We start from the raw sequence: 23,733 nt of genomic DNA on the forward strand, positions 1-23,733 counted from the left end.
CAAATATTTGCATTAATTTCTAAATAGTAAAATCTTGTATGATCTTAAAAAGACAGCATAAATGTATATAGAACTGCAAACAGTCTTGTTGAAAATGCAGGTGTAAACAGGTTGAAATGTCTTTAAAATATCAGTAGTTGAAAACTGTTTAAAAGCACCGAAAGCAGATGAAGTGTAAGAAACTGAAATGTACACAATGACAGCGACGGGGATTTTAAAGTATGAGCAGTAAATGGCAGCGATGTCGGTGTGGAAGCAGTGACTGCAGTTTAGATGCCGTTTGAAGTTGCTAAACTTGAGGGTTACCCTGTAAACGGATCGATGGCCTTTTCAGATGAGAAACTGATGTTTTGTTGGCAGTCTCCGGTCTGAAAAGTGAAGCCAGTGCTGAAGAGCCTTTAACCTGCATTCTCTCCAGCAGCCTGCAGGGGGCGACTCCACTCGATTGTGTAGAAGTCTCTGAGAAAATGTTTCTACTTGTCAGCTGATTTATTCCCTCAGTAAACACTTTCCTGATGAGTTTATGGCCTCAGTCGCTAGTTTCAAGTCTTCTTCAACACAGCATGATGTTCATTTAGTAAATTATGGTCCCATTTAGAAGAACAGAGACCAGGAAGCAGGGGAGGCTTTAGGGCGGGGCCACAAGGTGAGTGACAAGTCGCTACCATGGTGACCTGTCAATCTGCTGCTCTATGTACAATTTAATTAACCAGCTGTGAACTTGAACTCATCTTTGACCCTTTCACAGTGTGTTTTTCACTTCATGAAAATTAACTAGCATTTTGTTCGCCCAAAAATGTCTTCAGCTGTACTAAAAGACGCTCTTGAGGAGTCGGCTGTTCATTTTTCCGCTAAGTACATTTTGTTCTAAGCCTGTTTTACACTTGCCAAAATTTGCATCCTAATTAATATCATGGTTATTGTGAATTACTGATGCACCTCGCTAACTAAGCTACCTAGCGCCACCCTCTCCTCTGAATGTGGTAACTTCTAGTTCTAAAAAAAATCAAGATGGCGACGGCCAAAATGAAACTTAAGTAGTTGTGGCTGTGTCCAGTTCTTTTACACAGTCCGAAGCCAAACAAATAAAGCGCCGCAGAAACTATTAAACCCATCAGTGAGCATCTCTGCTGCACTGGGTCACATGTTCCTTCATCACCATGAACACATACACTGTCCTGCTGCACCAAATGTGGATTCATCCTCCGCTGGAAATAGTCCCACACAAAGCCACTATTTCCTCCTGTTTGTTTGGTAGGAGCTACAGTGAGCAGCTGTTTTAGGAACTTACTGAGCCTTTAAAAAAATAAAAATAAACTATATATATTTGTGAGGCGTTACGTCTCCAGGAGGAACCAATGAGCTTGGAGCTGAGAGCCACAGACAGGAAGTTCTGGACGTGTTGGTTTGGTCTTTTCATGGGGTTTGTTGACAAAAACAAAAGCGTACATGAAAGTGTCACTAAACAGGCAAAGAAAACTTTAATTTGTAGTCCGAACATTATCTCAGCAGGGCATCACACTCTCTCTTAAGCCACTGATTCTGAGTCTCTTTGAAAAATAGCATCAGTTAAATGACTAAAATGTAAATGCAGACACAAGAGTGCAGTTTTTAAAGGCGGACGTGTGTCCTGCTCGTCTCTGGTGGTTTGTTTGCTATGAAATGCTGCTCTCGGCTTTCAGCCTCGTGTTGAGCGACTTATTCTTGGACTTAGTGTTGTGTTACTGACCACTAAAACATTCATGACTCTTGAATTGTGTTTTGTCGTCCCACTTATGAGCTTGTTCAGTGAATCCTTACAATATTAAAATAGAAATTAACAACTTGGAAGCTATTGTCCTTGTTGCTGCTGTCTGTCACTGATTGCCGTAACACAGTGATTCAGTTTGGCAAAATAACATTAACTCTAAGTCTACTTACTAGCTTTTTTGGGGGGGGCTTTCAACCACATATTGTGCTCTTCATCCGTGGATGGAGTTTGCTTGGTTGTGATGGAAATTTTTCAGGTTTTTCTGTGTCTCCTGAACTGGAGAGTAGAATGTAAACACCTTGTTTTTTTAACCATGATGAAAAAGGGATTATTCTGAGATGATCTGGACAACTATGCAAACTCCATCTGCTGAGGGAGATTGTGTGATATGATTGAAAGCTCCAGAGCAGCCACTAAATGGACTTTGTGGTGAGATTGTTTTGTCAGTTGCTGTTTGCAAGGTCAAGACAGAACTTTTAATCTCAACATTTACGACGACGTGGAATAGAAGTCTGTAAAGTGGTCCGAAAAATGAATCTACATTTCCACAACAACTGGGTTGAAGATCATGCATTGTGATTGAAAGCTCCAGAACAGTGGACCTTGTGGTGCGATTGTTTTGTCATTGAGACCTCCCAACAGTTAAGCTTGTTGGAAATGTATCATGATGTGTCTGTCTTTTCACTTAGCGGTGTACTCACTTTTGTTTCCAGCGGTTTAGACATTAACGGCTGTGTGATTATTTTGAGGGGACAGCAAATTTACACTGTTAAACAAGCTGCACACTCACTACTTTACATTGTAGCAAAGAGTCATTTCTTCAGTGTTATAATGTGAAAAGATAGAATCAAATATCTACAAATATGTGAGGGCTGTACTCACTTTTGTTGCCAGCGGTTTAGACATTAACGGCTGTGTGATGTGTTATTTTGAGGGGACAGCAGATTTACACTGTTATACAAGCTGCACACTCACTACTTTACATTGTAGCAAAGAGTCATTTCTTACGTTATATATATTACGTTTTATAGCACGAGCAAATACACAACATGTCATTGGCTGTTAAGGGTTTCTGTGTAGAGGCTCCCCCATTTCCTCTAATACAGATATTTACAATTTGAAATCAGGGAGCTTTCAGTTGAGTCGGCAACTTTAAGATTATGTCTGTAAAGCCCTCACGCTACAGGCTCATTTGGGATGATAATCTGTTCGACAGGCCTCAGTTCGGGGAATGATGAAGGTCCTTAAATTGACAGATCGAACCAGAGTTAAAGGTCCAGTTCACTGTGGTGGCTGGTTAACTTACCAATGGTTACCAACATATTAACTACAGACCTTTTCAAAAGTGGTAACTGTATAATTCCACCTTTAGTGGTCGTGTCTGTCCCATGTACTGCTATCCGTGTTTTGACGTTAATATGTCGTTAATATTTTAATGATTCGTGTGATACGTTTGTCTGCAGTTGACGGGCCGTGAGTGCAGCAGCAGACAGAGATTAGCACCGTTGACATTATCCCATTTAATCCCCATCCTTCCTGAAGCTCTTACTGCTCATTGTCACACACACGCCGACAGACAACACAGTTTGTAAAGCAGAGAGAAGAAGAAGAAGAAGAAGAAGACACTGTATTTGTAGAGCTCTTTACTTTAAGAGCTGCTGCACACAATAAACACAAAGGAGAGACACAAAATCAGCAGTAAACAAGGTCTTGAAGTGAAATATCTCAACAACTACTGGATGGATTGACATGAAATTTAGTAGTTATTGTCCCCCAGAGGATGAATCTTACTGCCTTTGTTGATTTTCTGATCTTAAGCCACCATCAGGTCAAAGTTTTAATTTGTCCAAATATTTGGCTTTTGACTAAATTCCTGCAGAACTAATGACATTCCCATCAGCCTCAGCTGTGCTTTGTGTTTTGTGCTCTTTAGAAAATGCTATCAAGTAAAACCAGGATGGTGCACATGGTAAACATTACCTGCTAAACATCAGCATATCATTGTTAACGTGCTGACGTTAGCATTTACAGACCGAGGGACAGTCCGCAGGGTCGTACTCATGGATCTGCCCTCTGAGGTCAGAGGATCAATACTGCGCTTTGAAGCATAAATGTTGTTAAATCATTATGAGGTTAAAGATAAATTCATTTGTAAAATAAGACCGATCATCTTGAGTTGGAACAAATGTGGCCGAGCAGCTTTTCTGAAACAAAACGGAGATCTGCATCAAGCCTCCCCGCCAGCAGAGGCAGCCATCTTAGGCTGAGATCACGCTGCAGGCCTAATGCTCAATATCTCAATTCATAGCCCAGATCCGATTAATTTGATTGGCTGTTACATTTTGTTTTGTGACTCCAGAAACCACAAACCAAGCCAGAAATCTTGGTGTAGTCATGGACCTGAATTTTAGCAGCCGCATAAGATGATTACAAAGTCAGCCTGCTATCACCTGCAGAATATTTCAAGGATTAAAGGACTTATGTCTCAGCAGGATCTGGAAAATCTTGTCCATGCGTTTATCCTCAGTCGAGTCGACTACTGTAACAGTGTCTGTACAGGGTTTCCAAAAAAATCCATCAGAGAGCTTCAGCTGATTCAGAACGCTGCTGCTTGAGTCCTCACTAAGACCAACAAAGAGGATCACATCGCTCCAGTCCTGAGGTCTTTACACCGGCTTCCTGTCCGTCAGAGAATTGATCTTCTGCCACGTTTTAAACCATCCAGACCGTCTCAGGTGGTCTGGGATCAGGTCTGCTTTCTGTCCCCAGAGTCAAAACTAAACCTGGAGAAGCAGCGCTCCATTTATCTGAAACAAACTGCAGGTCTGCTGAAACTCTCAGTTCTTTTGAATGTAGACCTTTTATTAAATTAAATGTAAGACTTTTGTTTAATATCTTACACAGTAACTTTTACTGTCCTGTTTTAGCTTGATTTTATATTCTCTTTAACTCTTTTAAAATAAATTGTATTTAAATGTTTTTATTAACATTTCCCTATGTCACTTTTATGTAAAACACTTTGTAATTAGCTCCATGTTTAACAGCTGCAACATCAAAGTGATGAACACATGAATGCATCAGTAATTAAAAGCAGTGTTGAGAAGGTTACTTTGGAAATATCACAAGTCACCAATACGAAAAAGTAGTTTAACTATTTCAATTACTTCACCAAAGTAATGTAACGTATTACATTTAATTACTTTTTGATTACTTTACTAAATTTCTAATTAAAGTTTTCAGCTGTTTTCAACCATTTTCCTAAGACAGCTTGAGAAGCAGTTTAACAGGCAGACGGGCGGCGCTGCAAATCTAAACACTAGAACCAATCAGAAGCGTCAGAACAAAGCCTTTCACAAAAATATTCAGATGAGACCCCCAAAGTAATCAGGAATATTTTCATAAGTAACTGTAATTTAATTACACATTTCCCCCCCCTGCAACTGTGACAGATCACAGTCACATTCATTACAAAGGTGTCATTTACACTGGGGATGCTGGGCACATGTTTTTGAAAACATTTGTTAAAAATGTTCTGAAAAATAGCTTGCACCAAGAAATGTTAACTGACAAATGAAAATGCTCTGAGAAATGTATATTTGCACAATAAGAAAACATGCAATGCAAAACTGATCAAACAAATTACTTAGGATAAAAAAAACAATTTACTGATTACTGCATTATATTCCAGTATAATTTTATATTCTGAATTGTCACCTGCCACCTGGAATTTTGTGATCCCTTTCATGTAAATAAAGACATTTCCACCATAAATTTGTGTTTAATGCTCAAAATCGTTCTTTTAAATAGTATTAAAATAAGGTCTAGTCTTGTTCTAGCGACCCCAGTATTCTGCATTGTCACGTCTACATTGTTTTATCACAACTCTAATCTGGGCCCCTAAATGGTCCCCACCACTTTTTTCAACACAAAGTGACGCCTTTGATAACTGGTTATAATCCAGTAAATTAATATATATGACTCAGAAACCGGCCATTCTGCACACTGAATACTTTTATTTCTGTAACGTTAAGTATATTTTGAAGATTTTTAGTTTATTTTTAATTTTACAACTCAAGTTAAATATCTGAAGACTTCTTCCACCGCAGATGCTCCCAGTGTGGTATTATTAGTACCTTCACAACACTTCCTCCACTGCCCCTTTTAAAACAATCCACCTGTGCACGAACATTAACCCCCCCCCCCCCCCCCCTGCACCTCCTGGGCCGGACAGCGCCCCCTGCAGGTAGTATCACTCCGCCGGGGACTATTTATCCAGCTCGTGACGTCACGCGGCCAGTTTCCCAGGATCGCTGCGGGAGTCGGAGGCTGCAGGGCGGGGAGAGTGTGGCCCAGGCTGCCGGAGCGGACACCCATCATCCAGAGAGAGAGAGAGACACCCGGCTGTTGTTTTGGGACACGCGCTTCCTTTCTGGGATTTCTTTTTCTGTTTTTTTTTATTTTTCTTTCCTTAAAACAAACTGCGGAGTCCCGGGAGTTCACGCACAAACGGAGGTAGGCAACACCGGCAGCCGTCTGCACGCACCGGCGGGGAGGCGGTGATGTTAGCTAGCAGCCGGGCTACAGCACACAGGGAGGCTGTCAACACACGGTGCAACTTTCCCACAAGGAAACCCGTCAACACGTAGCTGAGAGCTGAGAGCGGTGGCAAATCCTTAGATAAACGGCAGTTTACTCCAAGCTACATCTATAACCTTCCAGTTTCTATCGTCCCTGCACTCAGCCGTGGGATATTTGATGTTTAAACAACATAAATCACGCTTATAGATGTGTCTAGCTTTGTTGAGAGGAGTCGGCCCCAGACTTCCTTTAAACATCCGGCACATTAAAGTGTTTTTGATGATCAATAGATGCGTGTTTGTTAGATTAAATCGTCCAATAGATATTTTGAAGAATTAGGACACGCTCTAAAATTCGGCATAAAAGAGGAATTTTATTTCATAAAGGCTCCAACTTTTCCAATACACAAATCCTCGGTGCCATTGCCACAAAAGGGTGTATTCTGGTTAAAGAACATAATGGAATTAACAGGCAAACAATATTTAAAAGTTGGATTATCGGGAACAGATCTGCTGCTTTGTTGATTATATACAAGCCGAATTAAAGAGAATTGTCTCCCGGGTCAGAAAAAGTGATGATTCATTGTTCACAGCGTCTGTGTGCGCATGATAAGCATCGCGATCCCAAATTAAAGCGTTTTTTGAATGGGGTTCGGCTCGGCGTGAGATAATGTCTGGACAGCTAGAGCGGCGGCGCACATATCTGAGCGAGCTGTTAGCACAAGCCTCATTACATTAGAGGGAGTTCAAAAGGGACGCAGCTTTGGCAGCTGCGAAGAGAATTCACTGGTGCGTACATGACCTGAGAGGCTGTGTTGTTGGGCAGCAGCAATATGTCAGATCTCACAATATAAGCACGGCTGCGGCCTGCACGCACACACACACACACACACCCACACCGCCGCTGCTGAGCCTGGGAAGAAGAATCAATGGACATGCTTTGCATAAGAAAAAAAAAGCTGAGGGAGGTGGTGGGTTTGGCCATTGTGATATTGCTGCCTGAGCTATGATAAAAGATAATGTGGCATCCTCACAAGTCAGGGGAAGGAGCTCACAGTGGTTATATCTGTGTTGCATGATTACATAAGACCCCTCAGTGCTTGTTGTGTTTGTCCTGAGCTTTTTTTTTTTTTTGATTTTTTTATGCAGAAGCTGCTTTGAAATCACTGTTCTGGTTATTGCAGTCTTTCAAATCCGTCTGAAATACTCAAAAAGCACATTAAATGGTCTTTTACGTTACATCTTACTTATTGTCACGGTGATATTTCTTTATGGATGTGCATGCAATTTGCATTATTTACTGTCCCCACTGTGCTATGAACATTATACAGTTGAACTCCTGTGTGGTGTTTGTTTGGGTGTTGGCCTCTGCAACAGCAAACTCCTGATCTCCGAAGGGACTTTGAATGTTGCTCACCATATCCTTCTTTTATGGCCCGTACTGACATATATAATCACGTTATGTCAGGACACAATCGCACTCATTGTGACCACGCTGTCCTTCCCGAGTTTAGGGAGGTTCAGTAACTTCAGGGATCAAAGTCCTCTTCAGGAAATGATCCTGAATGACTGCATGATTATTGGATTAGCTGGACGGGACTCAGCTTTTTATTGTCGGGCTGTTTTCTTTGCTGCCACTGAGAGATGCATATTACAGCCTTGAGGACTTGACTTGAGTGTAAAAGTAATTGGTATTAAGTTTTTTTTTTGGCTGCAGCAGAGACGGGACCAATGAAATGCGCTTGGCATCCTGGGTAATGGCTCAAGATAAGCTGTTTATATGCATCTTTATCCACTTTAAGAGGCCCTTGCATACATGAGAAAGCTGTAAATTTCCCAAAAATTAGCCAACTAGTAGGCGCTTGAATGCCTCCGTTAATTATACTCTGATTGAAAAGGTTCTCTCTGTAAACAGCTGTATTGTGTCCTCGCATTGTAACGCTGAGGAGAAAGGAAGCAGCTGGACGTGGAAGAGGATGAGAGTGAAATTCTTGGGGAAACCTAGTCAAGGAATTCCTGGAATATCCTGGAAATGTATTCTGGATGTTCTATATAAGATAAATACAGGGATATGACAGAATATACAAAGGTGTTAATGCAACAACAATACACGCAAAACTGCAGCATTAACATTAGATTAAAATCCCGTCGTACAGGCTTTTATTTTGTTAACGGGACATCGCTGCTGCCAGTTAGTGAGCTAGCTAGCTAGCTCAGTTGCTATCAGGACAAAAGGTTAACAGTGTGCAAGAGCCTTGAGGCTGAAACTCATAACAGAACACATTTAAATAAAACATTTTATAAGTAAATAAAACACGGCAGATTGCCAAACCTTGACAAAGGTTATCAGCTGTGTGTGTTAAAGGAGATTTCTTCTAATACTGACTTTGTCATCGTCGTCTGTTTGTGGTTGACACGGTTTAATAACCACGCCCGGGGTTATATGTACTTAAAGGGTAACTGTGGTATTTTTCAACCTGGACCTTATTTTCAGATGTTTTTTGGGTCAGTGTGACTAACTGGTCCAGTACTGAGCGAGGGTTAGGGTTAGGGTAAATGAGTATGTTCACTAAAGAGCTGTTTCTTACCACTGACAGGATCAGACTGTTGTTATAAGTGTCTGACAACATCATGGAAATGAGCAGAGAAGAGTAAGATCCTTTTTGTTTAACCAGAAACAACCCCTATATCGCTCTGGTCAAAGCCACCATTGACAATAACAGTCATTTTACCTTTGTGGTCTACCGCTGCCTGGGTCGGTTAGTTTGTGTTATTGTGTGACTTTGGTGTTTTTAACTCTTTGCAGTTTGTTCAAAAGACATAATTGCACCATCCTGTCTCATAACCGTCTGCCAACCGTTGCTGTTTTGTGGGGAACAAAGCTAATCGAGCGTTTTTGGTCCCACAAAGTTCAACGCTGTCAAGATGACATGCTCGTGTTCAGTGGTGCAAATTTAAAACAACTTTGCAGATTCACTTGGATTCACTCCTAAGTGAATTCACTAATTAGTGCTAAATTTAGCCGTTGTAAATGATGGTGTCACCAGGGCCCGTATTTATTAAGCCTCTCAAAGTGCCATTTTAGTCTGAAGTGTTGAGAATTCATGAAATTTACTCCTGCTTTTAAACTTAAGAATAAAAGCAAGTTATCAAATTTCTTAAAGCTAAGAATCGCTCTCACAGAGGCGCCAATATTTCAGGAGAGGAAGAATTTCTGAATTAGTTGACGACGGCATGATCTTTGTCGGCGAGTTGGAGAGGGACGTCATCTCACCACTGACTTTGAGCGGCAATGCGTTTTCAGCTAAACTGAAGGTTGTGATGACGCTTTGTTTATTTGCCACAGGACAAAGTCCTGGCCGTCACTAGCATCAATAAGCCGAACAGTCATGGAGACAATCATAGCACACTGTCACGCGTTTCATCGACTTCCCAGCAACACCGCCCGTAATCCGACAGAAGCAAACACAGTTCATGCAAATAGCCGGCTTCACAGGAGTAGTGGGCGCATCTGATGGCGCTCATATAAACATAAACTTTTATTAATGTGTAGGCCTGAGTTTTACAGTCAAGACCGCCCAAAGCGAGACAGAGTCAAGACCAGGACCAGTTCCCCACTTTACATGACGCACAATAAAATGTGGAACGAGATCACAGGTAATTTGATCCACTTTCCCATTAAAACACCCACATAGAAACACTAAGAGCTGAAATCAACCTGAGCATCTTTATTATTGAACACTCCTTTTCCACGCTTACCATCACGACAGTCGTTAACGGGAACAACACATTTTTAATTAGGGTTATTGGTTGCACTTGAAGCGATACGTGTTACATCCAATTAAAGTTTGGATGTTAACAAATAAATGAGACGATGTAAAAGCAATTTATTGATATTCCCAAAGTTATGGTCTTGACTGATCTTGAAATAAAATCCCGAGTCCTCAATGACCGAAACCGAGACGAGACCATCAAAAAGTGGTCTTTAGACCGGTCTCGAGTACTACAACACTAGTAGGCCTATATCATAATGTATTCTCTTGAATATAAACTCCTCGTAGGAATTTCACCATTCAATGTGAATTTATCTTTATCATTTTCTTAATAGACGAAATCTCTTCAGTGATTGGTCCTCGCCTACATCGTCATCCAAAATCCTGTTTGCGGCACAGCAAAGAGTCGTGAATCAGCTCTAAGACTGACACTTCACTCAAATGAGGACTGAGATGCTTGATAAATATAAGTTTAAGTTGGTTTGCTGATGGTCAACGGCAGAAAATCTGTATAAAATTTACATCACCTCTGATTGGATCCACTGATTGATGTCCAACTTATTTGAGTAGTTAACTTTGCCAGGGATTAAACTGTCGACCCTGACTATGTTTAACAAGTCCCAATGTGGCTTTGTTACATTACCTGAGGCCCCCGAGTGCCTCTGTCTCCAGAAACCATTTATGTAAGCTAGGGATGTCACCGATACTTCGCTACCAAGTCGAGACCAAATCTCTGAAAACACGTCGGTACTCTTTTTGCCCGGTGGAAGATGGCGACAAGTGCAGCTCCAGCGACAAGCAGTCGTGAGGTTAATTTTGCGGCTGTTACCTTTAAAAAAAACTCCGTATCAAAGCCTCCATTTCTCCCAGTTTTGGGATACGTTGGAGAGCCGATGTAGGCGGACGTTTCACCGTTTGGATGGACTCAAAATCTGTCTGAAAAGTGCAATATGATCCATTTCAATCACCAATAACTCTCTCAAATCTCAAACCACGGCCAATATACACGGAGACCACCCTTAAACATTTAACAGCTGTGAGATTGTAAAGAAAATGATTCATTCATTTAATAATTAAATATGCACAGTGTAAGGTTGTCATTTCAACAGCTTGCTCATTTATGAATATCTTGAAATCAAACCACCGCTCATCTGTCCTGGACGTCCTCTCACAACTTTCACAGTTGTTCTTTGTAAAGTGTGTCTGTTGAAGTAGATGGGATTTATTGTTTTGTTTTTAGTTTTTATATACCGTGGAATCGTAATTGGTATCGACTACTACATTTCTGGTATCGTGACGTCCCTAATGTGAGCTGGCCGACTGCTAACCGCCCCTGCAGCATCTACTTCCTCCTGACCGGTGATGACGGAGCGGCAGGAGGAGGCTTCGTACATATCTCGTTTCTGATGGAGGTGGTTCAGGACCGCGCCCCCCTCCCTCTCATCAGCCTTTGTAATTGGGGGGGGGGGGAATGCGAGCTGAATTAGTCATGCCACACTGAGCAGACCACAGTCTCCTGTTGACGGTGAGGAAGAGTGTCGACTTACACGCCGTCTGCGAGCCCGACGGCCTCGCTCCGGGGGTTTTCTGATCTCCGAGGGAAGCTGAAACATCGTGAACGGAGTTGACACACACACACACACACACACACACACACACACACACACACACACAGTGCCGGATTAAAAGTGAACCAGAGCTTGTAAACAGAAGTCACGTGGACTCGCATGTCGATCTGCTTTTGAGAGTTTTTAAAGATTGCGGTGGCCAGATGGAGTGAAAACACTCCAGTTCAGCCTCTTTACTTTAACACACAGTTTTTTAACTGAGCCTGAGAAACCGCTGGCTATCAGATGTCAACATCTGTCTCTTTACACCCACAAACCTTTTGCATTTTAGGAGCCGTTTCCTGTAGCTGGGTCGGATTACCTTCTCTCTCCAAATGACAACCCAAACTGTATTCCTCTTGGAAAACAGGAGTTCAAAGAGTGATTATCTCTATAATTAATTAACAGTTTATCTAATTAATCAAGGAAAACAAACTGGTTAAAGCTTCAGACACGTCAAGTTTGCTCTTATTTGTTTCATGTTGTTTTAGAAATTCATGTTTGATTCTTATGATAAAACCTTAAAACACAAGTAAGTTTCAATGTTTTTTTGTTTTTTTTTTTTAATTTTTTAATCAGCTAAATCTATGTGAAAGATGAATCTGTAAATAATCCTCATCGCTGCATTCTGTGCACCTCAACTAGCAAAGGCAGTTTGATTTAACACAGTTGGCGCAAATGCAGTTAGCCTAAATTAAATGTTTTGGAAAAACTAAAGCTAATTCATGAACTACATATCCAAACAAAATGTAAACATGACTTAAATCTAATTTCACATCAGAGGAGCAGTTCTTTAAACGCTTAACAGAAGTTTCATCTGGGCTTTGCTTCGTTTAGCTACTCCGTGATTGTGACGCCGTCCTTTTGTGAATGCGAATTTTGTCTCCTGATGCCGCAAAAACTCATCTTTTGCATGAAGTATTTTGTTTGTTTTTTCAGTTTGAAGGTGGCGCCGCTAGCTAACGCGTCTCCATTCACATTTTAAAGCGTTCAGCCAACAGTCCAGCTCACAGTAAAGCCTTGTGCAGACTACACGCCGTTCAGCGTCGGCCGATCGAACTTGCCGTCTTGTGACGGGAGTCTTGAAGCCGTTGTGGCGTTCACACTACCTGACTGCTCGGTGACGGGGGGTCACACTCTACACGAGCTGACAGCTACTCCGGCACCCGAACCATGTTTTGTCAAGAAAACACACGTGAAATGTGAAACGGGAAATGATGCGAACCTGCACACGAAACAGTTTGTTATTGTAAAGATGGCGATTATAAAGACAAAGAATCTGGGTGAAAGGATGGATTAGCAGCCTGCTCTCATTGGCTGGATGTGGATGTCGAGTCGGCCGACTCCTCCAGATATTTGGCGTGCTAGGTTTCCGTCTGGCGTCTGCGACGTGTCGGGGAGCCGTTTTGCTGCATCGTTGGGTAGTTCACTCATATCTACTGGCGACCGCCGATCAATCGCTGATTTACCCCCGATCACAGGCTGACGGTCGCCGAGTGCTCCGACCGGCAAACCAGGCGTAATGGCGTGTAGTGTGAACTAGGCTTTAGTGATTTCGTATCCGTGTCCTGCTCAGTGACCCTAATCAGGACACACTGTTCTGCTTTATGCTCGCCGCACACTAGAGCAGAATTGGGCGGATTTTGGGTCCAATTGGGTCCAGAGCAGAGGCTGGTTGGAACCGATTAACGGCCCAAATGATCCTGTAGTGTGACGGGTTTACAGACTGTCTCCGATCAGAAACGCACAACACCCACTGAGAGCGAGCTGAGTGGGAAAGCGTCACCAACATGTTGTGTATTTGCGTTCAACGTTCAACTGTATTGTCTGTTTGCAAATCTAACTAAAATAAGTAAAGTAAATGTCTTAAGTTTTTGTCTTTGTCAATTTATTTCTGAAGGCCTAAATCAGCCTCGTATTTTGGGTGGATATGATTTTTAGTCCCAAAGACTAAAACAGCATTTTCAAAAATAAAGAACTAAACAATCAAACCCGCTTTAAAAAACTAATACAAACTAAACTTAAAAAAAACTAATGAAAAATGCAAAACTATAATAACCTAGCTATTTAAACCAAGCTGATTCCTTCTTCCTCCACAGTTTTAATCTGCCAGTGGCTTAAATAACGTTGGTTCCTGCTCTAAAAGGCCACAAAGCAACACAATTATTTTAAACTAGACATTCAGACATTTAGCTCACTCTGACTTCCACAGAAACCTGCAGTGAGAATAAGAGTATTTTAAGCCGTTGAACAGTTAAAGTAATACACATTACTAATAGAGTATTTTAACAAAGGAGAACCAGGACTGAGTCCGGTTATAAACATCCTCAGAAGCTATTTTTAATCTTCATGTTTGGAGACGGGATGTTTTATTTTTAGTCGTCGCAGTCATCTTGTCCGCCCTTTAATCACTACTTCTTCTCTTTCAACAGCAGACCTGTGTTTTCTTGCGCGCCGTCTCCTTCAGCTCGTGTGTGAGTGAATCAGCGCGTCACGTCGCGTCACCGTGCAAATGAACCCGACCCGTCATTACGGCGGCCGATGGCTGTTACAACAGAGAGGGCGGCCCCCCCCTCTTGTCCAGGATCACGTGCCGGTGACCTCGTTTGAAACCCCGAGGCCTCCTCGGATAGAGTCAAACCAAGGCCTTTGAATTCTGGGTAATATTCTGGGATGCTTTGACAAGAAATGTGCTTTTAATTGAACAGCTGTTCTTGTGTTTTGCCTCGTCTGAACAAGATTAAAAAGGAGGCGATGCGAGCGAGGGGGGGGGGATTAATGCTGTTGACTCAAACACGAGTGTTTGCTGAATGGAAAATATAGTATTCCTTCCTCTGAAGTGGTGTTTCCTTTCCCTGCTTTGTCACATTGCTCATTAGTTTTTTGTGGCTTTCCTCTAAGAGGACTTTGACCCGAGCTAATCCGGCTCTCCGTGACACTTCTCTTAAATATTCAAATGCCACAGGAGCGCTTGGTTTTTAGCTGTTGCCAGCGTTTTTACAGCTCTGAACCTTGTACTTGTAACTGCTGCTTTCTTGTAATATTGCTGATTTGCAGAGGTTTTGGATCCGTCTTCAAACTGCTGTCTCTTTGGAGCAACCTGTCGGCGTCTCTCTGCACCAGTGGATGTGAAAAGTTGAATTTACTCTCCCTCAGAACATTTCTAATATTAGAACCGTCACGCCCACGTCACGGCGGCCTTTTCATTCAGATATCTCACTTGTGATTCCTGTTTATATTTATGATTAATCCTCTTCTGTTCGGGAGAAACCAGTTCTCAGGTGGACTTTCTTTGCTGCATAAACACCAAGATGCTTTTGGGTAAATAAGTTGATGCAGCCCTGCTCCTTTTGATCCTCGTCGTCCTCTGTGTCTGTCCCGTTTGTCAGTGTCTCAGTGGAGCCGGACACTTCCTCTCTTTCTTTTTTTTTTAAGGGCCGACTGCGTAATGTCCCGGTCTGTTAGGCCTGTTTTAACAATCTGCTGCGAGGAAGTGAGCTCAAAGAGGGCAGATTACCAAGAAAACAAGAGAGTCAGAGAAGGCTTTCAGTGTCGGGGCAGGAAACAAGCTTTTTAACTTAAAAACTCAGGAGCGACTTTGAGGATTTTACCTGTAAAATCAATTTCTGGAAGACGAAGAAACTCCAAACTAGGGCTGCAGCTAATGATTATTTTAGTTATCGAGCATTGTACGGATTCTTCCATCGACTCATCGGATAAGAAATACTTTTGCTTGCAGCTGTGTAACTTCTATCACCGTACATGAGAAGCCGCCAGAAACTGTGCTGCTTTTAAGTATTTATTCTGAGCGTGTCCTCATTTCTAAAATATAAAGGAGGCTGTTTGTCAGTCCCTTAACGACCCACACGACTGTTCCTACAAACCCTCTTTTGCTCAGGTGTAGTTCAGTTACGGTAGCTCCAAATCCAGATGGAGTAGATACACTTTTGCGTTCACTTTGCAGATTCGATTGCGTCTTTGTTTACCGGCCTAGTGCAGTTCACGGTCCGCTCTCCTCCAGGTCAGAGGGTGGTAGTATTGCACCTGAAGCTGTGCGTCTTGCATCTTGGACATGTTGACGGATATATATTAAGTAGCTCAGCTGTACGTCATTACTAACTTACCTGTTAACTTGTCCAGGGTTGAGAACATCAGACTAAACTGGAGTACCGCTCTGTCCTGTACACATACCGTGCATCCTGATAATTAGATTGAGTCTGACAACTGGTTGCTAAAGAAATGAAGCTGGTGACCATGGAGACGAGGTTAATAAAGTAAATTAGGGATGCAAACTAGTCCCTTTAAGCTAATTAGGAGATGTTTCTTTTGGATTTTAAAGTGCAAATTAAATGCTTAGTAATTATCCAGAGAAAATATTATGCACCAAGATGCATCGATCATCGATAATCGAATCGTGAGGTGCGTTGAGATTCCCACCTCTACACTGCAGTATATAAAGTAGGCTTCATCTCGACCCCCTGCAGCATTCAGATACTTCTATACTTCTACTATATATACAGTTTGAATGCAGGACTTTTACTTGTAATAGAGTATTTTAAATTTTACTTGAGTAAAGGATCTGAATACGTCTTCCACAACTAACAACCGGTTTGTATCCAGGTGTTGGCTTTGTTTTCAGGGTGCTGCAGGTGAGATTACTCACACTGCCACCTACCAGTCACGCCTGGGAAACGGCCGGTAAGACCACGGTCATCAGCTGCTCACTGAGGGTTTTCACTGCAGCAGTGGATGAATCGTTGAAGTCGTTCTCATTAAGACTCTCTCTCTTTGTGTAATGTACAACTTCTCAGCTGCTCACGACACATTTTATTGGTGTTAGACTTCGCCTTTTAGGAGGATGACTCTTGTCAATCTTTAAACTGTGTTACAGGGAGTTTGTAAAACATCAGCACATCTAGAAATTCCACGGCTAAGATAATTTTTTTTAGTTCACCATCAATCTGGACAGCAAGTCTGAGATGACAGCAAACTTGGAAGTGGAAATTAAATACTCATAATTAATAAAAACAGAATAAAAACTCCTTTGGGTGCTAAATTTGTCAATAGTCAGTCTTTAGGAACATTGTGTGTTTGCTTCTGTGTGCGTGTTGGGAGGGTCAGGTTAATTTCTGCTTCAGTGAAAGGAATCACCTGCTATTCTTCTGTTCCTTTGACACGCCCAGCGGTGAGTCTCCGTTCAGGGCGAGGCAGCAGCTGAGAATGCTGGAAACATTCATGACCGCAGTACCGACACAAAAGGAAACCCTGAAACCACCTCGGGTAAAAAGGAAAGTTCAAAACGTCACAAGTGTTTGTTTGATCAAATGCCCGAAGTCTGTTTGTTTATGGTAGAAATAAGACCATAGATCAGGTGTTCTGTCGCGCTGTGGCTGTAAGGGAAGCTTTATTTAAATAGCTAAAGGTGCTTCTGTACTGTATTGTACAAATGTCGAAAGCTGAATCGATAAGGATTTGTATTTGATATGCAGATTTTACAAATGCCGTGGAACCCCAACCCGATTTTGTAGGCTGTTTATTAGCGTTGTAGTCAAGACCACCCAAACCTGAGCCATGACCGAGACTAGCGTCCATCGAGACCAAGACGAGACCAAGACAAAGGGAGGCTGTGAATGAGTCAAGACCAGGACCAGACTACATGACGCATGATAGAATTTGGAACATGATCATAGGCACTTCTCAAATTGATCCACATTCCCATAAAAACACCAAAATACAAACACTGGGAGTTGAAATCAACTTAATCATCTTTATTTAACGCTCCTTTTGTTCTACCATCCAGCTAACACAATACAATTATTTGTAGAAGCATTAGGTTTTCTGTTTGACTCCTTCCATGTTTGATCCTTCATATTATATTTAGTGCTCTTACAGTAACGTGCCATGTGCTTATGGCCATACAGAACAATCTATTTAAAGGTGGTATTCTGCTTTTAGGCTTTTTCCCTCTCCTTTATTGAGTTATGTACCTTTTTTTTGTGCATGTAACAGGTTTGCAAAGTGAAAAAGCCCAAAGTCCAGCCCAAAGTGAGTTCCCATCTCCCACAGAAAACTCTGCTCTGAACTGAAAACAGCTCGTTTGTAGTCCAGCAGCTTCCCTTTCATCCCTGTGAGGTCACAGGGATGAAAGCTAAATGCGCCCTCATATAACGCTCGCCAAGCGGCTACTCCGACATGCCCTCAAAAACAGCGGAGGAAAATAACTGAGCTGCAGCACACAGCTCTCCTCTCCCTTCCAAACACCAGCTACCCTCCAGGCAGTCAGTGGACAGAAAGTTGTTCCTGTGATGTAGAGACAGAGCTCAGTTAAAACTTTATGGATACAGATTAATAACTCACCGCTCTGAAACTCTCGCTCCAGTCCGTGTTGCCGAGCTGGTCGGCAACACGTACAGCTGAACCCGAGCTGTTTACTGGCTTCTCGCTGACCCGCCCTTCTCTGCTTCTGATTGGCTAGTAGTCCTTAACTAGGAACTGAGCATGTGCAGCTCCCAACCAAGATCATTTAGAGACAAGATGCATCACTCCATAGCTAAAACGAAGCCTTCAACACAGGCTGAAAAGAGGAGCTGCAGCAATGTGCAGTATGGGAAAAAAGAGGTGTTTTTTGACAATTAAACCATGTAAATCTGTTCTGGTACAACCTCTAAATAAGATTATGAACCTGAAAATAGTTGACACAGTAACTACATAGCTTTATGTGGCCTGTCTCGTCAACAAAAAAACAAAAATCTTAGGAACAAGTTGTCACCACATGCCTTTTCCCCTCCGTCTCTCACAGGTCAACACTATTTTAGCTACGTCCCTCAATATGTTAACTCAATTAGGTAGATTTTCCACCAAGCCAGGTGGCCGGCATCCACTGAAACTAGTGCCCTGAAACATACAGTACATACACAGGTAGCTAACTTAATATGTATAGCTAAATAAAGTTTTACATAAAATAAAAGTAAGGATAATTCCAGGCACTTTAGTGACAGTACTTGTGTGTTTGAGACCCTGACAAAACAGAGTAGAAACTTGATTCCCTTCGATGAGAGACCTTCAAAAAGTGACCGATCTGATACGCAGTGGCCCTTTTTAACAGTAGATATACGGCTCTTTTAATAAAGTATTCATTGAAATAAAGATTTAATAATGTTTATATGAGTGTCTTCTGCTTCCTCCAATCTCTTTCATGGACGGCAGTCGGGATACCCGGCAGAACAATTTCTCTCAGTGAAGGTGATATAAGCCGAGTGATTTAGAAGATCCTTTTACATTTTACACTACCCCACACACATTTGGATTTGGCTGATCACAACTCCCACGTTGCCATTTTCCTGAAATGTCACGATGCAGTTGTGAGGGTGGAGGAGGAGGAAACACGGAGCTTGTAAACGGACCATAGAATCATTATGTCTGCTCGTGTAAAGATAACCAACATGTAGGACAACCAGCTGTACAAAGTTCAAGTTCGTCGACCCCATCGGAGAACAACTTCGTTTTCTGCACCATTAGAGAATTAATAATAAAACCAAGCAGCATGAGGCTGTCAGCTGGTGTTAATTATCCACCAATGAGGCAGATAATTTAACACAAGCTGAAGATATCAGATATATGAGGAGGTATCATCACTTCAGATCAGGGAGGCTAAATAATGTGTGCTGAGCGAGGAGCTGATTGCTTCTGATAATATATGAAAAGCATATCGTGAGTGCTGTTTTATCTTGTATTTCATTTCTTTATTTTCCTTTTTAGATAATAAAGGCAAAGATAATCTTTAATTGGAATTTGAAATGCAAAAAGAGTTGACTTCGTTTTTTCAGTTTAATTCAATCACTTGGTTTGTTATAGCTGTTTCTGTTTATTCTTTATAATAATATAATAATGTAATAACTTTATTTATAGCATTTTATACACACAGGTTGCTCAAAGCGTGACCTTAAGAGTAAGAAACTGAAAACAAAATAAGAGACGCATGTATTAAAATAATGCAGTAATGATTTAAAATATATAAAGAAATTATAAAACAATAATATTGTCATTTATATTCACTCTTACCTTGTATTTACCTGTAAAGGTCAGTAAGTTCCTTGTTCACCTGTAAAATTAATTAGCAAAGAACGACCAAACGGTGTTGCATAACGAGATCAAACTATGTTGCTCTCAAATATTGATACCAGCGTCAGCCTCAACAACCTGACGTGATGTATTTGATCTAGAAAATGTCTTTTTGTGTCTGAGCTTATTTAAGAAGCTGCAACAAGGGAATTCATTGTCAATCCACTAATTGATTAATCAGTGACTCCCTTTTAGCTCTACTTACAGTAAATCTACAGTAATAGTTTCCAGAAGTTCCTGCAGAGAGTGATGTTTCAGGAACAATAACCGTTTGATTTCAGGACAGAGACTTTCAGCTTTCTGCTGTCTCTCTGCGATTCTCAATCTGCCCTCTGGGTTCTTGTCCCTGAACACATCACGGGCTCTCTGTTCACCACATGACCCGACTGAGCGGTCGTGACGGCGAGCTCTCAGTGAGCGACGACACAGATCCAACAATCAGCTGTCTGTCTGTCAGCAGAGGAGTGGGTCGACACACATTAGCTGCAGGCCGATTCAAACAGCACTTCCTCTGCTGCCGTTAAAATGTGTCGTCCTCTCAGACACACAAAGCAGCAGCTGCGGCAGCAGCTCGGGCCTCCAAACTGAACTCGGCTTGTTTCTCCACCACAGACTGTGATATGTCCAGATATTTCCACGAGGGGGGTTTTTAGTTTGAATCAACCTTTTAAAGGGGCACTCCACCGATCTGACATGCCAAAGCCAAATTGTATGTTGTCCTCTGTGGCTCTGGAGGAGGTCCGAGTCACTCCAGTAAACCTAGCCTGGCTTTGAGCAGTGCTGGAAGGTAACAAAGTACATTTACTTTATTAAGTACTATACAGTAGACAACTATTTTGACAATCGATTTATCGTTTCTGTTAATTTTTTTTAGGCAAAAATGTGAGAAATCGGCTGGTATCCTCCTCTTAAATGTGAGGAATTGCGGCTACTTTTTGTCATTTATGATAGTAAATGAAGAGTCTTTGGGTTTTTGAGAAGCAATCTGAAGACGTCACTTTGTGCCCCTGTAAATTGTGATGAACATTTTAAAGACTAAACGATTAGTCGATTAAAATGAAAATAATCTGCAGATTAGTCGATTATGAAAATAATCGTTAGTTGCAGCCCTACTGTACAGTTTTGAGGTACTTATCGCATATGTTCACATCACCACATGAGCGCAGGGATTTTTTCCTGATCAGTCACAGAAGTACAAAGGATGGATGCACCGATTTGACTTTTTCAGTCCCAATACCGAAACCTGGGCTTTAGGTACCAATACTGGTGTAAAATAAGCTGCTTCCTCACTGTGAGGAAGAGACTGGCGTGATGCTTCTGTGGCTACACGATAAAGTTGGTGGTGTTATATTTTGCAGAGCTCTCAACCCAGCTCGTCAAGTACATTAAAATGTGTGTGACACGGTGAAGACGCCTGTTTGTCACGATTATTCATAACATGCGGTCGACTTGCACTCTAACAATTCTAATAATCAGTTATTTCTTTCTGAGCTCTGTGACACCAGAGAGCATAAATACGCACATCAGAGGTATTAAAGTCCACATGATGACTTCACCAAAACTGTCTAATCAATGGGTTACCTGCCAGTCTCTATGACATGTTCGCCGCTCTTGAACTCCAGGTGTGAAATCACCTTTAACCCCGAGGTCACCGCCCCCCTTTTCGGTCTCATGTTTGACTGAGAACTCGATCCTTGTGTTGGCATTAGCGGTCCTCAGCACAGCTCTGCTGTTCAGTAACGGATGATTTTCTTTTCAACGTGTCAGCGTGAGGTGAAATTAACCAGAAGCACAAAGTACACGTTATCACAGAGCAAAGCAAACAACCTGCCAGTGTGACCGCATCCCAAAATAACCCCCTGCAGCTTGACTCCGGCCTAAATAACTCGGCCTGCTGTTGTTCAGGATGAATCCCACATTGTTCACATCGTGGGAAAATTTACATGAACTGATGCTCACCACACTGACGTTCACACTTGTTTAGCTTCAGTGCATCGAGGCAGCTGCAGCCTGGAAAGATGAGTTCTGACAACCTTTGTGCACCGGCGCTTCAGACGCACAGACTGCCGCCCTCTGCCAGGCATTTCTACTGCTTCATCTGGATGCAGGATCCACCATATGAAATAATTTGTCAGCCTGCTAAGAAATAAGTTCATTTAAGCTGTTTTAGCCGCAATCTGAATGCTTAAATATTTATTTTTGAGGTGAGGTGACAGAAATACTGTAGAAGAATAAAACTGTTGTATAATAGTGATTGTACCCTCCATTCAATCACTAAACATCGTCCAGCCCATTCACAGTCAATTAGTTAGCAACTATTACATCAATCACAAACTGTTTTGATTATAATTAATCAGTTTGAGTTCAAATTTCAGCTTCTTTATACCAAAAGTTCAGGTTCCTGAATCCATGCATTGCTTCAGTTTCCCATCACAAAAGCCACGTGGTGGAAATATTGTTTCACTATTGGTTGTGAAGTCGGCGGTTAAAAAGACAACAAACCCCACTAAATTTCTGCCTGCTCCACAGCACATATCATCACACTTAAGAGGGCTGCGCATATGAGCCTCTCGTGGCGTATATAAAATATAATAATGCTGACATTTCGAGGAAGAAACTCTGCATCAGACGGTCCTATCACAGACCATACCGCGACTTGTTTGCATTGGTTATGCAAAGTAGACCAGTGAAGTTATTGCAAACATGCAAAAGAAAGTTAGCCCATGCAAAAGACCAATCATAAAAGCAGCTAATGTTTACAGAAACCATTTACATCTCCTGATGAAGAATGAATGAATGAATGCATATATATCCCTACATACATATAACAGTTTGATATATTATATATATGAGTCTTTATCAGGCCGATATTGGATCTGTGCATCCCTGTTCATAACATGCAGTGGATTTGCAGTCTAACAGTACTAATCAGTCCTTTTTTAGAGATTGTCGTGGTTTAAAATGCCTGATTTTGCGCCAGCTCTTCTAAAAAATTGCGATGTTCTTGAGCTTTTTTTTGCGATGAAATTGTGTGAGTAAGTGAAAACTGCAAAGGTTGATGTGATCCTTTCTAACTTCAGAATTATAGTTGAATGATAATAAGTGATACTTTAAAAAATACTTTTTTTAAATTCCTAAACTGTGTTCTTAAATAATACACACACACAGTTCAGTGTCATGCCAAGAAGACAGTAGTCTGTGACCCTTGCTCCACGTGTTTCTGCCATTCTCAGAGTATGTTTCGTGGTCGCAAAATGTGATTTTTCTTTTGTGTTTGACTACAACACTGCACGTTCTGCAAAACACTTTACCCCCACTTTCATATAGAAGATCTGGATCCTGGTCTTCACGGTCCTTTTGTTGTTATGTCTGTAGAAAAATGTGAGACGTGACTGCTGCGTCTTGTGAACAAGGAAGTGAGTTTGCTGACGTATGACGACGTTTTGCAGGAAACTGCAATTGGTCAAAATTGCAAGTCACCTTGAATTCACGGGGATTTGTTGAATTTGCATTAATTGTTGCGATTGCAAAATCCTGGATGGATTGATACAGAGGTGCTGACATTTCACCAAAAATAAATATTAAATATTTAGTAATAATAATTTGCCATTGACGATCCATTATTTCTCTCTGCTTCCAGGATTGTGAGGATTTTGCTGTTTTATGTGACAGTAAATTGATTTAGATTTTTGGTGTTTTGGACTGTTGATCAGAATCAAAACCTTTTCCAGTCCTGTATTATAGTTCTGTGATTCCTGTATGGCAGCTTTGCATAATTCAAAGTAAAAAAAAAAATTTCTGTCTTATACCGGCTCTTCATTTCAGCCTCTGTCTGAAACAAGCTGTAGATGCTCCTGTCTCTTTAAGACCCCCCCCCTCTCAAAGCCCACTGTCTTCTGATTGGC

At 41.6% G+C, this 23,733-nt stretch overlaps 1 protein-coding gene across 1 annotated transcript in view; it reads left to right on the forward strand.

Moving 5' to 3' along the window:
- The first annotated feature begins 6,042 nt into the window (after positions 1-6,042).
- The window catches only part of myo6a (myosin VIa), a 164,701-nt gene continuing 147,010 nt past the window's right edge, over positions 6,043-23,733 (forward strand). Inside the window, 1 exon segment of the mRNA XM_038726232.1 lies at positions 6,043-6,262. The gene's annotated coding sequence lies outside the window, so the exon portion shown is untranslated.

This window comes from Micropterus salmoides, unplaced genomic scaffold, assembly GCF_014851395.1.
Source record: "Micropterus salmoides isolate LMB-PRFRI ecotype aquatic unplaced genomic scaffold, ASM1485139v1 Ms_hic_scaffold_18, whole genome shotgun sequence".
NCBI classification, from domain to species: Eukaryota; Metazoa; Chordata; class Actinopteri; order Centrarchiformes; family Centrarchidae; genus Micropterus; species Micropterus salmoides.